Genomic DNA, 18,030 nt, shown 5'->3' on the forward strand with positions numbered 1-18,030 from the left:
ATTTCAAGAAATTCACTTTCTCAAAATTTTAAAATTTTATAAAGTTTATAAACTTTCTTTGCTGTGCCTTGTGGAAGAGGAAACTGGTATGTTTAGTTAAGCATCAAATTATTTGTAATCCCTAGCAGGACTCCCTGAGAACATAGAGAGTGATCTAGCACTGGAAATCACAAGGTTTGTTATTTTCCTTCAGAAAAGCTCTTCCCTCATCAGCACGGTAAAATTATGTTAAAAACAGCATGAAGGTGTGGTAAGTCTTTCGGGGGGGATTATTTAATTTTCCGCTGGTTTTTAACCTGTCTCTTTTTTTCTGTCAGTGGGTTATTTTAAATCTTCCTGAGAACCGTATCTTTAATATTTAATTAAAGGGTTAGCTAAAAGGAACATAGTGGGTGGATTGCTACCACTTCCCTCAAACCTACTTATTATGTGTCTTCTTAAGTGTGCTTTAAATAGTTAGAGCAAACATCATCGCTAAAAATCACAGTTACTTTCTGGCTGTAGGAGGTTCTCTGCATCACTCAGTGTCTTGGAGCAGTAGGAGAGGCAAATCAAAAAATCTGGAGTGCTTTGAAGCTGTAGCAGAAGGGGAGCAGAGTGCGTGTGATGATAAGCTGCGGCAACAACTCGTGCAAGGAGGAAAGAAGGCAAAGTACACTGCATGAACTAGGGCAGGATGAAGTTCCTGCTGCACCAAAAATAATCCTGCTGCTATTAAAGAGACGATGGCTTGTGGCAGGAGCAGCCTGTGCTGGGGGCATGCAGGAAAAAGGGGACAGCAGGGAGTGCAGAAGCTTTGTGATTCTGAGCAGGAAGGGAGGGAGGGAGATGGCTAGGAGAGTGGTTAATTAAGAGATCTATTAAGAGAGTTTATCTATTTTAGGGAAAATTAGTTCATGGTTTTTGTCTTGCTGTATGCTAGACAGGTTCTACTTTCTTTGCTACAGACAAGCCTAAAAGAAAAGTGAAGGAGAAATTGGGAAAGGAAAGGTGTTTGAGGGGAAGAAAAAGAGGAAGACCTGAGAAGAGAGACAAAGAGAGAGAGAGAGAGAAGGTATGGTCTGGAGAAAATATAACTGGGCAAGTAAAACACATGGCAATAAAAGAAGGCTGATAATGGAAAGGTATAAAACGAGGGAAGCAGCACAGCATCAGAAAAAGCATTTTAGGTAGGACATACTGCAGGAACTTATTGCAGAGCTGCTCCAGGTACCTAAGATCCAATAATGTCCTTTTGTTTGTATCCCAGAAAGTGAGAGCTTCTTCCATGTCCTGTCCTTCTGGCAGCTGAGAAGAAGGATGTTAGGATTTGGAGCTGTGTTGTGGAAGTCAAATCAGGCTGTCACGTCTCTTCTGTGACTGAGAAATAAACTCAAGTGTCATTCCCAGATTCTAAATTCCAGGAGGCCAAAACGAAAACAGATTGGACAGTCATCTGCTTGGTCAAAGTTCCTCAAAATCAGCAAAGTGGGAGGATTTCTTTTGCAGACAGCAAACCTCAATATTCCCCATTTATCCAATCAAAAGTCTCCTTAGGATTTCTTGGAAAATTAGCAGTCAGCACAGGTCCTTCAGCTCTCATTAGACCCATTTTATCAGGAACATTATTTTCCATCTGCTGTCCCCAGAACAGATGATTAATTTGAACCTATCATCTGGGGAGGTGTGAAGCTGTATTGGGAAGTTCCTAGCTTCTTTAGAATATATCCTTTTGGAGGATCTTCTTTGAGACTGAGAAAGCTATTTGAATGAATACAGGCATTGAGAAAAGCAAGCTTATGATAAGGGAAGAAAGCTGTCCCTGAATACCTAAATGCTGAAATATTTCCACAAAGAACAGAATTGATGATTTATATATGGGAGTGTATTTCTGTGTCATTAGAAATTGGTCCTAAAAATTCAACAATCGAAACCTTAGCAGTCAAAGACCTCTTGAACTTATTGTCCCAAGCACAGTGTGTCTCCTTCATTCCAGCCTAAACTTCAGTCCTGAGCCCAGAGAAAGATCATAGGTATGGTCTGTTTCTTTGGTGCTGTGATACTTTATTATGTTAAAAAAAAGAGACTAGTTTCATTATCCTTGTCAAAAGCAGTGCATAAGATCCTAAAATGAAACTTCTTTAGTGAACAGTAGGGTTGGAACAAAGCCTTTCTAGCATGACAAATACACATGATATGACAATGTAACATACATATATATATATACTTTTAGAAAACTCATTTAGAAAGTCACTGAGAGTCACAACTGCCAAGCAGTGATGGCTGTGATGGCCAGTGCTCCAATGTGCTTGCAATTTCCATTCCACAGGAACTTGCAGTAGAGAGAAATGGCTTCTTGATAGGCTGACTGTACAGAGAAAAATAGTGTAGAATTAACTGGCTTTGGGATTTAAAGAATTAATTTAAAGTAAATGTTTTTTCTTCTCCAGTTTTTAATTTATTTTTATTTCAAGATTTTCAGGCACCCACATGGAGCCACAGGTGTCTTCATCTTACACTGGCAGTACGATCAGCGTGGTAATTTACATGACTCTGGTGAGGTGGTTGATTATGAACACACTTTTTGTTGGAGAAGTTTTTAGAGGATAACTGACTTCCAGCTGAATGCCTGGGTGTGGAACTTGGCAGACACACTGAGGATTTACTTGTCAGTGTTACGTAGGCAGATGTGATGCATGCATGGGCATCCCAAAGCTTAGCTGAAAATCATGGGGAAGCATTTGCATAGAGTCAGAGCGAAAAGTTTGTCTCTTCCATGCAGTAACTTCTGGTGAAGGAGTTCCTCTGAAACTGTGCTATGATCTATACAAATTATATTGTGCCAGTGGGTTGGTCTGCTTAATTCTATTAAGTAGACCAACCCACAGGCACAATATAATTTTCCAGTTATGTTTTCCCTCCCTGAGAAGCAACAACTCAAATAGTCTGCTATAGACAACACAATCCTTCAGAGGATGACAATTAGTAGCAATGCTGAAGTAAAACTGGATATTATCTCCTCCAGCCTTCCCAGTGCATTCCTGAGGGGAAGATGTATCCCTGATCTAAGTGAACAAGAGAGACAGAGAGCTGTGCACATGGGCTGAGACCATGCACTGCCCTACAAAGTACCAGCTGTGGGATGAGGTGGGCAGCAAGCCTCTGAGCTTACCTAGACAATGTGCATCCTGTCTCGTTGTCAAATACTGACCTTGCAAACACTTCACAAACATGCATATTCCTTGGGCTGAATCGAAGGGTTCAGTACACCTCTGACCCAAGTTGCTGCTTGCAGAGCAGATGGGTTACGCACTGTGGGTTTTCGTGTAAGTTAGCAACACAGTTAAAGTTTGCTATGCTGGCTCTGAAGAATAAAGTGGCTTTCAAACTAGGTCTGAGCACAAATAGGTTGGAAGTGAGTCACCTGCTATTATCAGAACAGTTGCACTGTAGAGGTGGTTTCATCCTTAACATCAAAGGGTGGAGGTGAGGTACTGTAGGGAGAGTCACCGTGGAACGGAACATTGCAAGACGTTAAAAAGACAGCCTTCCTCTGTCATGTGTGTGTCCCGTATTACTGACTACTTAATTGCATCCTCTTAAGTGTATGTTGCTCTGCTTTATAAATGTTAGCCCCTTCAAAGTTTTACTCATATGCTAAGGAAGCATTAAGCAAGTCGAGTAAATTTACATTAAAAGCCTTCGTTTCAATTTGGAAGCACGCAAATGCCATGCTGACGCCTGTCAAATTTCACCAGCAGCTTCCTCACACAAGTCATGGACAAATCAGCGATGACGGTAGTTAACACAAAAATAGAACCTCTGTAATTTGGATGTTTGACTTTGTCTTTTCGCTGATTGCTTTGTCTTTCGGTTTGACTGACTGCAGACGAGAACGTCAAGCTAACAGCAGTGGAACTGTCATAGGATTTGTTTATTTATAACAGTTCCTTTTGTTCATGCTGCTAAATAAGGTGGCAATAAATATTCATTGCAGTTGTGCTTCACCCAACAGGAATTCAGAGATAACTCCTCAAACTCTGAAAACTTTGCATTTTATACTCAGTGTTTGCCACCACACATAGCACTCATTATCTTCTGCTGTCAGATATTCTTGTATTTTCTTATTCAGTGACCTCCTGTGTTTTAAATTATTTGTTGTTCACTAACAGAAATATGTGAAGTATGTTGCAGGTCCTCTTGGCAAAAATCAGTGAAATGTAACTGAACCAATTCTAGTTGCCTGGGTGATTTAGAAGTGTACTTCACTTGCCATTTGCATTAGCAAGATCTGCAGACTTTTACTAAATATTCCTCAACAAAACCAAGACTTCAGCATCAGCCCAAAATCCACGCTGACATGGATTAGCATGTGTGTCAGGTATAAAAGCAGACCATCTTTACAAGAAATTTAAACCATTTCTGCCAGGATCATTTTGTTCTGAAAATGCATTGTAGCAATACAACGCAGGTAATGCCTTACACTACATGAGGTTTTAATTGTTTATTACATAAATATAGTTTATAATGTATTAATAGAATTTATTATAATCCCAGCAAACTGGGAGGAGTGATTTATGTCCTGGAAGGCAGGGCTCACATTCAGAGGGACCCAGAGAAGCTGAAGGAATGGGCCAACAGGAGCTTCATGAAGTTTGACAGTGACAGTCATTAGACCCTGTATTCAAATGGAGCCACCCAACTGACCAGGACAGACTGGGGCTGTCTGGCAGCACTGCAGGAAAGAACTTGGGAGTCCTGGGAAGACAGGAATTACAAGGGATCAGCACTGCACCCCTGTCTCCAGGGCTCAAGGAAGACCAGACACACACTGGGCTGCACTGGCAAAGGCATTGCCAGCTGGTCAAGGAGCATGATTCTTCTCCTCACTTGTGAGTTGGCATCCAGAGTATTATATCCAGTTTTATCCCCCCAGAACACAGCACATTTTGACAAATGGAAGGGGCACCAAGAGGGTTCAGGGTCTGGAGCCTATGATGTGCAGGAAGAGGGTGAGAGAGCAGCTTCTGCTTAGACTGGGAAGAGAAGGCTGAGAGGGGGCTGACAGCAGTCTTGCACTACCTGGAAAGGGATTACAGAGAAGATGCAAGAAGCCACTTCTCTGAGGTGAACAAAGAGCAAGAGGTAATAGATGCAAATTGCAGGAAGCAAGGTCCCAGCTGGATGAAGGGAAGAACATTTTCCAACCATGCAAGAGGCAGGCACTAGGGTAGGTTGCCAGCAATAATAGAATCTCCACTGTGGGAAATTTTTGGGACTCAGCTGCATAATGCACTGAGTAACCTGATCCATGCTTGGAGCAGGCATTTTGATTAGAGATCTCCGTAGGTCTTTTCCAAACTAAATGCTTCTATTATTCTATTATATGTATTATAAAATCCTGCTCTTCAGAGGTATTGGGAAAGCAAAATTTATAGCCAAAAATATGCCTGATTCATAAAGCTGCTAACCTCCAGAAAGTATAAGGTATCCCTTTCCAAGCACCCTGTGCTCCAACTTCTCTGCATGGATGTTGGAGTATGAAGTTGTACAAATACCTGCTGGAGGTATCACTAATTCACACTAAAACTCTTGCATACCTACACCAGCTACAACTCCACTGTTACAAATATTTTCTATATAAATGGATGTTTTGAGAGAACTTTTAATTCTGCTTTCCCTGAAGAACTTTAAGCTTAAGGGGTTTGTCATGTTGTCTGTTTTCCTGCAATGCAAGATTGAAAAACACTTCCCTCAGTAGAAGTCATGGAAAGTAAGCCTGGAGCTTACAGAGGGGATATCCTGCAAGAAAGATATTTAAATTACAGAAAGCAAGCTACTAAAATTGAGGTTGTGTCACAGTGCAAGTCTTTCACAATTGCTAAGGTGAGCTATCCTTGAGTTCTTAGGGCCAAATTCTCAATATTGCTCTAGTTTTACCTCCCCTCAAGGCCCTTCACCATTTTTGTTGCCCTCCTTTAGATGCTCTTAACAGTTTAATGTTTTTCTTACATTGTGGCACCCAGAACTGCCCCCAGCACTCGAGGTGAGGCTGCCCCAGTGCAGAGCAGAGCAGGACAGTCCCCTCCCTTGCCCACTGGCCATGCTGTGTCTGATGCCCCCAGGACAGCATTGGCCCTCCTGGCTGCCAGGGCACTGCTGGCTCATGTTCAACAAGGACCCCCAGGCACCTTCCCTGTAGCACTGCTTTCCAACATCTCATTCCCCAGTCTGTCCACCCATCCAGGATTGCTCCATCCCAGGTGCAGAATGGAACACTTGACCTTGTTAAAATTCATACAGTTGGTAAAATTCATACAATCTCAGATAGATTGCCGATCTCTTTAATTTTTCAAGGTCTCTCTGCAGAGCCTCTCTGCCCTTGAGGGAGTTCCTCCCAATTTAGTGTCATTGCAAACTTTCTTAGTACTTCTTCAAGTCCTGCATCCAGGTCATGTCACAGTACAGTTCTGCTTTGCATTTGATGTCCACATTCTGCTGTACAACAGATCCCAGTTGGGTCAATACATGTACTTCCCCTGTCCAGCTCATAGGGTCAAAGGTTCTACAGGCAATAGGAGGACCTGGATTTACCTTTCCTTCCCTGCTCCCTTGTATGCTTTACATCACTGCACCTGAATACAAAAGCCTTCTCTGATTTCACTTATTTTGACCCCATTTCTGAGATAAAGTTGTGTTGTCAAGTACCCCTCCCTCACAGGGACAGTCAGAGCACTTGGAAAAACAAAGGGATGGAACAAAGGGCTCATGTATTCCAAGTGAGTCGCCCTAGAGCACAGCTGGTAACATTGCCACAGTGAATAGTGCTGTGATTCAGCTCCCTTATCCTCTGCCACCCGCAAAATGGAGTCACACTGGAAGTGCCCTCGGTCTGAATGCCAGGCACTGCAAGAGCAGTTTTGCTGCTTTGAGTGAGCACAAGTGGTGCCCAGCCTTTGCAGGGCTCTTGCAAACAAGGTGCACCTGTGCTGAGCTGCTTCTCCCCTCTCCTCCATCACCAGATGAAAAAGCAGAGCAGAGAAAAATCTGACTATCTGACCCTTGTCCTGACCTTCTGAACAGTTACTCTACGGCCTGTCAGTTATTCCTGGTGTACTTTTATTTTTTATATATATTTTTATTTGGTATTTACTTTTATATATATATATATATACACATACACGTGTATATATAGGTGAACCCTGGACCCAAATCAAGACCAAAGATGAAACACTTTATTCTGGTATTCTTTTGACCATAATACCCATGAGGTTTTCACATCTGGCACATAATTATATAGACATCTTCTGCAGGACTTCAGGTAGAAATAGCAACTTTATCTAGGGCCACTTCTGCTCTTCTTTCTGTACTGGCAGTAATAAATTTAAAGGTTCCTGCCCACTGGGAGTGACCTGAAGAGTCCAAGTATTTTGTGACATGAATTTCATGGACAGATAATGTGATCCATCCATTGCTAGTTGGAGCTATCTACAATTCACGCACCAGCCCTCAAAAAGTCACAGCTGGATGCTGTCCATAATGCCCATGGTAAATTCTTTATGGAAGAAGCATAAATGTAACTAGACAAGCCAGGGTACGAGTGGTGAGGACCCACCATGATGAAGGTGGCAAAGGAGAAGGCAGAAACACCCTTCACCAGTACATCTCCTGACTGTTCCTGGAAGAGCTTACAGGTTCTTTGGAAGGAAAAGAACCAGAAGTTACTGAAGCCTCCTGAGAGAGAAGATTCAGTTTATGCTGCAGGTTTCTCTTGAAATCTTCTTTTAACAGAGAAGAACATTCATTCCTGCCAGTAAACAAAGCCAAAGAGGGATGGATGAGAAGTCAGGGGTTGCCTAGATATTTGAAAGATGACAAGAAAATTCTTTATAGCTCTTTGTCCTACATTACTTCACATGCCTTGAGCAGCTATTCTGTTAAATATGCCTTTCTACCTTCCCAGTGTTTTCCCAAGTGATTTGAAATACATGTGGATTATACTCAAGGGGTCCTGTCAGTGACATCATCAAAGGCCAGACTCCTTTTAAATGTAAAATTGCTGGTAGGAGGGAGAGCACTCAGAAACCTTAGTGTATTCCCTGCATCCTCAGCTAGCAAGCAGAGGATGTAACTGCAGAGCTATACTTAATTTGATATGTTCTTTCCAGGGAGTTTTGTGCAATGTACCAGCTGGAATGAGAGAGGAAAGTTGTCCTTAAAAAGTAAATTGAAGTGTGTGTTTAGCTTAATGACCACAAAAAAAAAACAAAACATGCTGTGGCCTTTGCATGGCTTCAAGTTATGATTTGCTGGATCAAAGCAATTCTGGCAGCCATCTCCTCTTAGAGCTAGATGTACGAATCTGAGAGTAGAGTCCTAGTTATAACAAGGTCATCTCATCTCTGCCACTGAAATTAATTTCAAGAAATAGATTCTCTCTTCAGGACACTTTGTCAAGTGATCTGAGATTTTGCCACATGACGTGTAACAAGAGCTCTAACGTAATGGAGAAACTGAAGCAGCATTTTGATTTCCCAGTACCGACATCCTTTTGTCCTCTAATGCTGATGCTCTTAAACAAATGAGGAAAGCTTAAGAATACTCATTAACTCATGAAAGTAAACAGCTGGCATATCCAGCTTAAACTGACGTGAGCAAAGCACAGAAGGTTTTTTAAACATTTAGCCAGATTTTTCTCTACATAAGCAGAAACTAGTAAAAGGGTAGGACTTCCCTGTTTCCAATAAAAAAATGTCTTCAAAGGATCCCTAGGAATGTCCTTAACTTTTTACAGAGTCTAGTTTTACACCAAGGGCAAAAAAAATCTCTTTTAACCAGACCCCCCTGCCACTGTGCATTGCTTCCAGCTCCACAGACGTGTCCTGCCTTACTGATCCTCATATGTTCCCTCATAGCCTGCCAAACTAGGAACTACCATGGCTCAGTAGATGACAACACTGGCAAAGTTCAGTCAACATCTGTAATGCAGAGAGATTATCCTCTGTGACTCAAACAACTAGTCAAAATGTAATACTTTGTAGTAAATTATTTCAACAAGATTAAATTTTTTACTTTGGAAGAGAAGCATTTAGATATCTTTGACGGAATCCACCCTCTTGTAAGAAAATGTGAAGTCTTAGCTTCTCCATTTAAGAAGGAAATATGCAATAGGAGACTGCTTCTTATTTCATAGCTCCTTGACCAGAGACATCTCTTTGTCACCAGGCTGCCTATAGAAAAGAACATTTTTTCCCTTCCCATTTTTTTACTTCTCTAAATGAATCATCTGCCAGTGCCTAATAATAAATCCATCAGATTCCTTGTGCTGGGCTAGAGATGGAGGGAGAAGAATAGGGTAGGGTAACGGAGAAGAAAGGAAAGCAAAGCTAACACAGACCAACCTGCAAAGATGTTACTGATCTAGCCAAAGGGAGCAAATGCAGAGAATCAGCTACAAGAAAATTAATTGAGCTGAGACAGACAACCACCCTCATGTCACTCCTGCACTCTCCCTTTTTGGCAAACATCCACAAAAGGGACTAATACAATTAAATCTCAGTTGCCAGGAAATACCTTGTCCTCCCTTCATGCATCCATTCCTTCCTTCCTGAGCAACATACCACTTCAAATCACTAAAAAGGAAGCTTCACCTTTTCAGAGACAAATGTAGTTAACATCCTCACCCCCCAAAGAAGACAACAAAATCATATCCATTTTATAATTATATCTAGTTACAAGCATGTTTTTTACTCAAATAAAAATAACTTTTAACTTAGTGTAAAGAGACCCAACTATTTCAGAAAGTGGAAAGTGACCTTATGAAAATCAGTAAGAGTTGGTGTCAACTTCAGTGTGATCCGTGTGTCATTCCAAAGACAAGATGGCTTCTCCAGATTGCTCCAAATGACTCAGCACTGGGTATGGCACTGAAGGCTGCCAGAAGGCACAGCATTGCCTCAGAGCTGTGCATGCCCTCAGGGAGCAACTGAAAAGGATGAGAATCACAGAATGACAGAATGGGGTGCTTTGGAAGACACCTTTAAAGGTCAGCTAGTCCAAGTCCCTGGCAATGATCAGGGTCATCCTCAACTTGATCGGGTTGGTCAATGTCCAGCCTGACCTTGAGCTTTTCCAGGGATGAGGCATCCACAGGCAACCTGTGCCAGTGTTTCACTATCCGCATCGTAAAAATTTCTTCCTTATGTCTGAATTGACTCTCTGTTGGAAGCCGTTCCCCCTTGTCCTATCACTTCATGCTCTTGTGAAAAATCCCTCTCTTGCTTTCTTGTTGGCCCACTTCAGGTACTGGAAGGCTTCTATAAGGTTTTCCTGGAGTCTTCTCTTCTCCAGGCTGAACCACAAACCTATCAGCCTTTCCTCACAGGAAAGGTTCTCCATTCCTTTGATCATCTTTGTGTCCCTCCTCTGCACTCACTCCAACAGTTCCCTGTCGTCCCTGTGCTGGGGCCCCCAGAGCTGGATGCAGCACTGCAGGTGGGGTCTCACCAGAGCAGAGCAGAGCAGAGGGGCAGAATTCCCTCCCTGGCCCTGCTGGCCATGATGCTTTGGATGCAGCCCAGGACACATTTGGCTTTCTGGGCTGGCAGTGCCCATTGCCAGGTCATGTACATCTTTACATTCATCGAAGCTGCTCAGCTTGCAGTTAGAGCTTTGATTTTTTTCTATTATTGTACCTGATCCCTCTGCTCAGAGCTGATCAGAAAGGAATCTTAGTTTTCACATGGTTACATGAGGGGCAGCTTTGGCTATTTGGTAACTTTATTGCCAGGATATTTGAAGGCTCAGAACATGCTCTACAAACATACATACGCTTTTCCTAAACAATGCCTAATGATATTTATATATTGTGTCTTAAAATCTGTCCATATTACTTGCAAAATTGAGCCTGTATGCATGATGTGCAATAAAAACAACTGCTTTATGTTGTGCTAGGCAAGATTTGAAAGATCTGGTTTGTATTTTTGGTAATAGAAAAATGTTGAGATTGGTACAAATTAATTGTCCAGCTGAATGAGAATGTCATCTAATTCTATATTCTGATGGCTCAGAGGGAAGAGTCAGAATCTTTTCCTGGGGATCAGCATGATTCAGCTTGGAATGGAGATGATTTCATTCAACCCTTTGCTCCAAAAAAGGTTATCTGGGACATTAGATCAGGTTCCTCAAGGCATTGTCCTCCTGAATTCCAAATATCTCAAAAGGTAGACACTTCCCCACCCCTCTGGGCAGCGAGTTCCAGTGCTTATTTACCCTCTGGGAGTTTCTCCTTTTCCTTATGTCCAGTTAGTTACATGGCTGCTGGCTCTTGTCTTTATGGCAACCTCTGAGAGAGGTCTGCATTGCTGAGAAGTGAGAAAACCAGGTCAAAAAGGAAGAGAAGAATGGCCACATTTTCCCAGTTTCTGTCTCAAGGTGATATTTCAGTGTTTTATTGTCAGGGAACCTCCCACCAAGCAGAGGTCTCCATGAGCTGCCTACAGCAATGCCCAAATCTCACCACCATGTTGGCATTCTCCCTCTAAAATTCAAGTGTTTGAAGAGGTTTGTCTTCTCCTTCCACTTCTCTTTCCTTTGTGTTGACTATGGAGGGCCATTTGTCATGGAATCCTCCATTTACTTGTCTCTCATTAGGTTCTTCTTCATTCAACTTGCCTTGTAATAGCCCCAGGCTTTAACCAAAACAAAGAGCCTTGACGTCTCCACAAATTTTGCTGACTCACCGTTCACATCCCCTTTCCAAATGTCCACGTATTTAATGTTATGTAGATCACCTGTGAAGCTTAATGTTTTTAAATGTTTTGATGTTTCTAATTTTTTGCCATCCTGAAAACTTATTTGTCTGTTCTACTCTGCATCTTGTATCACGGCCAGATTTGTAGCCATAAGAAAAGTCTGCACTTTTGTAGCTGCTAAGAAAGGACTTCCTGAAAGGTTTTTGAATGATTGATTGCATTATGTTGTCCTTCGTATATGTTTTTATTATTATTTGGCTTGTTGGTTTTTTTGTTTGGCTCTTTTTTTGGTTGGTTTTTTTTTGTTTGTTTGTTTCAAATAATCAGTTAAACTTATTTGCCAGCTGCAGGCATAAGTTTTACTGGCTCTTGATTCTGAGGATCACCCAGAAATCTTGTTTTTTTTTATCTGGAAAATAAAAAAAAAAACCAGCAGAACAAGAGAGACACTCAGCATTTTGCGTCTCCTTAACCTTCTAGCGTAAAATCAGGATTCAGTGAGAAAGTAATGTCTAATACGTAATAGATACTATTTTATATATTATGTAATATTATTTATATAGATAGACTATATAATGCAACTTTATACATATATTTTATGCATTCTATAATGTAAATATAACTGCTTACATTGTGTTATATAATAAATCATAATAAATCAAAAAGGCTTCAGGATAGCCTAATTGCAGGCTTCCAGCACCTGAAGGGAGGTTACAAGGAAGATGGAGAGGAGCAATTTACAGGAGCTTCAGACTGAAAGAGAGTAGGTTTAGATTAGATATTAGAAAGAAACTCTTTACTGTGAGGCTGATGAGGCACTGGAACAGATTGCCCAGAGAAGCTGTGGATGTCCCATCCCTGGAAGTTTCAAAGTCAGGGTTGAATGGAGCTCTGAGGAATCTGGTCTACTGGAAGGTGTCCCAGCACATGGCAAAGGGTTTGGAACGAGGTGGTCTTTGGGGTCCCTTCCAACCCAGGCCATTCCATAATTCTGTGAAATAATATATGATATTTTATTGTGTAATCTGACGGCACATAGTATATTATATAATTATACTAACATGTGCATATATTACACACCCTCTGCTATATAAATCTGTAACAACATTCATATAGAATATACAGTGTATGTAATAGTTTATAATATAAAATACACATAGTTTATCAATAGTCAGTACAATTTAAAAATAATAGATTTAAAGTAAAAACAAATATAAACATTTAACACAAAGTAAATCAATTAAGGTAATCTGAGTATATACACATTTAATAAACATTAAATATAGAGTATGCAGTGAGGTTTACCATGTGTTATATACTATGACATAATTTCATGTGCATCCCTTCAGAGTCACGTTTATGCCCCTTCCAAGCTCTCAAGCACAAGTCAGCTGGACTATTGGAACAGGCTACTCTTTTATGTGCCACATTGGTTTGGTGCCTCCTCTTTTGTTCACCAGTTTGTTCTGGTACTTCCCATCCTCAGAAGACTTTACCATCACTCCTGAGCCCAGAACTGGCGTCTCTCCAATACTGTCTGCAGAGGCGGTTGCTGTCAGGAAGTCGCGTTCTTGCCTCGCAATGGCTTTAATTGCTCCCTTCCAGCACCAGAGAGAGCAGCTCTTGCATGGACACATTTCCCTCAGGAGCCAGAGCCAGTAAGTGCATCAGTGCTTCATCACGTTGCTCAGTCCTGGAAAGCAGCAGTTCCAGTGCTGTGCATACACACAATTCCCCAGAGGCATCTTTTCCTTTTAACATCAGATGTTTGACCTTCAAAATCCTTCCACATGCCTCTCACCCACAGCCAGCTGCAATACTTTAAATTGCTTGTTATTCCTAATGTTGCAGGATTCCTCTGGCTCCCAGCAATCTTTCCCAGCTTCCCAAGTTTATCCTAGGGCTTATCCTCTGCCCTCCCACTTCCCTTCCTGTTCATCCCTTCTCCCTGAAGCTTCCCCTGCCTTACAGCCTCCCTGGGGGCTGGCTGCCTGTGTCACCTCCCTGCTAGGAATCCCTTTGTGAATGGATGCATCCTTCTGGGAAGAAGCAGGCACACAGCATTCAAGAGCATATCCAGAGTCAGGCCACACAAGATTTTCCCTGTGCCAGGAAAGCACTGCAGGGGCGCAGCGCTTATGGAAAGAGAAGCTTGAACTCGGCATTTGCAATGGTTCCGCTTGCCTACCTCTGAGCACTTGGGCACTCTGCTCTTGCCAGGGCTTCTTCAGCACCCTGGGCTCCTCCAGACACATCCTACATCCCCCAGGGGTGCAGGGAGGCAGAGGTTTTGAGCATTTCTTGAACAAGTTCATGCCCCTCTGAAGAATACTGATACAACAAGAGCTTGTGAAGCTGCTCTCAGAGGCTGCCTTTGCTTTGGCTTCTCTTGGGATGCTGTGTCTGGGCATCCCAGACCTGTGCCATACCTGAGAGCAGTTTGGTGCTTGTAGCCAAAGCTGCCTTTGCTTTGGCTTCTCTTGGGATGCTGTGTCTGGGCATCCCAGACCTGTGCCATACCTGAGAGCAGTTTGGTGCTGGTAGCACACATCTTCTAGGCAGAAGGGGATGAGCAGCTCTAGAGCCAAAGCCAGTCTTTCTGTCAGAGACCTTCAATCCCAGTCAGGGGTCTGGAGGCAAACACGGTTCTTGGGTCTTGCTTAGAAACAGTAGCTGGCATCTGTGCTTGGTGCAGCCAGCCATAAACACAACTGTTGTCCTTACCAGCTGTTTCAGGCTTTTTATATTTATCTTATGACTAGCATCTACTGTTCATTCTTTCACAGTAGGGCTCCTCTATTGGCAGTTTCAGCAGTGAGCCTGACAAAAGTTATCATCTCTATATTCTCTCTCTAAACCAATGGTAATTTGTTGGTAATCAGTCGTCTCCTACTGAGACCTATGTACTGTGCTTTTTTTTGTGTGTGTGTGTTAAAACACATCTACAGTATTTCAGGAAAGCAGTGTCTGGAAAGCTGCCCATTGGAAAAGAACCTGGGACTCACCTAGACCCTGAGCAACCAGGGAGGTTGGCCCTTAGTGGTGCAGGAGGCTCACTGCACCACCTCCCCAGGTCCCTTCCAACCCAGCCTGTTCCACTGTTTGCACACTCCTACATGCTGGGTTTAGGGGACAGAGTTGATTTGAAACACAGTCTCATTCGCTTCAAGAACAGAGCCCGGAAATTAATCTAGAGAGAGACGGAAAATGACATCAGTTTCTTGTAGATGGCTGGCATGCTACAAAGAATATAGCAAGGAAATACCCTGTTCCGTGATGTTTACTCTTTTAGATTAAATCTGATTTAATGTGCTTTTCTATAAACTTCAGGAAAGAATCAGGCTGATTTTGACTTTCCTTTCAATGTAGTTCATGGAGGTCAACAGCATCACCCTGTTATCACAGCCCTGGACCAAGGTAGCCTGGAGTACAAAATGTTAATGTTATTCCCTCTGTTCAGACACACCATTTGTATTACATTATCCCCCCTATTTCTTCTCCAAGGAAACAGCACAATCTCTGTAATAGCATGATCAGCAACTTCATAGTATTTTAACCCTGTAAACCCTCTTGTATGACATCAGTCCTTAACAAAGTGTGTCACATCCATGACCTGTTGCAATTTGTCACAGGAAGGAACACATTAAAGAATTAGTTATTTTTTGAGGCTTTTGAGTAAGGTATTATGTGAGTTTTCCAAACACTGGATGTAAATTCAAATTCTTTTTGGATGTGAAAAGCAGAAAAACTGGATTCTCCATAGGAATCAAAAAAATTGTTCATCAGTTGTGATGACTGCTTTTGCTATTTGCCACACATTTTCTGGGTTTCTCTTTCTCTCCCCTTTTTTGCCGGTGTTGCTTGAGAATGCTTTGATTAGAAAACAAAACAGTACAAAGCAAAAAGCCAAAGACCAACCAAAAACCACCCCACAAAACAACTTTTTTTTTATCAGAAAGAAAACCCAGATTGCCTAATATCAGAAGCAATTCAGTTAAACACTGAAGTCCCACCCACATGGAAGTAAGGCTCAGTTGCTCAGTTGCCTTAATGTTGTCTCTGACTGTCTTTAAGATGTCCCAGATCACCAGAAATATCTCCAGAGGCCTGGCTGACATCCTGTGTGACCTACAGGAGACCATCAGCACACACCTGTTACTTCTCTCCACAGAACACATCTTTTTAAGACAGTCAAAGCACCTGCCTGCTATCAACACCTTCCACTGGTATTTCTTCCCTAGAGAGGCAGGTCCCAACCTCCTTGGAACATCCTGTAGTCCCACCAGGACAAGTGCCTCACAGCTGCCATTCCTTTTGTACCGTCACTTCCTTTTTGAGATCATGAACAAACTGAATCTCCTGCACCATCTGATTTTACCACACACCAATGAGCAGTTTGTACATCTCCCTGGTCAAAGCTTAGGCCTGGGCTGGTGCTTGCTGGGGTGGGTGGCCATCTCTTGACCAAAACTGAAGGGGGCATGGGTTTTCCTGTGCTGTCTAGTAACCAAATAACCATGCCCACTTTTTTTTTTTTTTTTTTTTTTTTTTTTTTTTTTTTTTGAGGGAATAAAATAGTTCTAAAACTGCTCAAATCTGTCCTTTCTATCTGAAATTCACAGTCATTATGTACAACTCATCCTCTGCCTCTAGAGACAACATAACATTTACAGCTGAACATACGACTTAATGAAAACGGGAACAATTCAGATCTGTGGATGCCTCACATTATTCATCTGCTGCAGCTCTCCTCAGCCAGCAATGCAGCATTTTGGAACACAGGACACAATTCCCCAGCCTTGTACCTCTGCAGTGTTCCTGAAGTAACAAAATAGTGGTAGTGGTACAAAATGCCACCCTGGAGATTCATTTCTACCACAGCAATCTAACATTAACAATTTAATCAGCAGTTTCAACTCTTTTATCCTCTGATTCATGATATAGTTGATAGAACCATGGAGTTATTCCTCCTGCATTTTGACAGATTACACTGAATCAGCTTGAATTACAGAAAAGGAAAAGCACTGGCAATACCAACCTACTGTACATGGTCAGTAAGGGATCCAGTAAATGCATTCTTAGACCACTGCAGACTGGTTTAACTCAAGTTAGAGAGGTGCAAGTGCTTTCCCAATCACTAAATGCAACATTTCCAGGTCTCAGAATCCAGAGGTTGTGTGAAGGTGTACTCAGCAAAGTCTCAGGGGGCTGTGGCTGCCTGTGCTTGACTGAAGGCATTCACTGGAAGTGATCCTAGAATCAGAAAAAGACTAAGGTTTGAATCAGCTCTGGAGGAGAGCTGCTCCAACCCCCTTCTCAAAGCTGAGCTGGCTGCCTGGCGAGGTCAGCTTGTTCAGGGCCTCACTCAGACAAGTTTTGAAGATCTCCAAGACTGGACATCCATATCTCTCTGGGCCACTTACCTCAGTGCTCTGTTCCTTTTCTGGGGAATAATTTTTTCCTGATGTCCCACTGAAGCCTCCCTTCTACATCCTCATATCCTTTGCTGTGAGTCACATCACTTTGCCCTGAGAAGTGTCTTTGTAAAATGAGATTCCACTTAGCAAGAGAACTTCAGGATAACAAGATACCATTCTCTGCAGTTTGTTCTTACCTTGATGAATGGCCTAAAGAAAATGCTGATAAATATATTCAAGAAAGAAGGATCAGCAGATGATTTCAAACTGAGTTCCTATTATCTCTTTTGAAACTGCATTCTCCATATAGTAATTTTTGTATCTAAAATGATGACCTAGCCCTTTAACAATAGGAGGCTGTTCATGCACATATCAATGCATGTTCTTCCTCTTAGGGACCAGAGGAAGAACAAGAGAGTAATGAAATAAGTTACACCAAACCAAATCAGACAACTTCACAAATTAGACAAGCCTGATAAACATCATCAAAGGATACCTAGAGAAGTAGCTTTCACTGACTCAGAAGACTTAGCAGTCATCTAAAAAACTGAGTATGGGAGATTAGAAAAGAGCAGATGTCTTTAAAAGGCTGAGAGAGGCGGGGAAATAATGGAACAATCAGCTTAACTTCAAGGCTGTCAATCTGCCACCTTTCACAAGCCCTACAGTATTTTCACCAATAAAAAATATAAATCCAGATAACCTAAGCTGATTTTCCAGCAATGAATTTAAACACCACCATAACATATATTACTAAGGCATAAAAGAAAAATAGTTCTAAGGTGAAGACCATTTCAGATCAGCTGAGTGCACTTGTCTCTCTATATTCAGATTCAAAGTTAGGAAATTTTAAGATAGAGAAAATGCAAAGTTTTCTCTAG

The sequence above is a fragment of the Pyrgilauda ruficollis genome, unplaced genomic scaffold (genome assembly GCF_017590135.1).
Source record: "Pyrgilauda ruficollis isolate IOZ18807 unplaced genomic scaffold, ASM1759013v1 scaffold37, whole genome shotgun sequence".
In the NCBI taxonomy this organism is placed as follows: domain Eukaryota; kingdom Metazoa; phylum Chordata; class Aves; order Passeriformes; family Passeridae; genus Pyrgilauda; species Pyrgilauda ruficollis.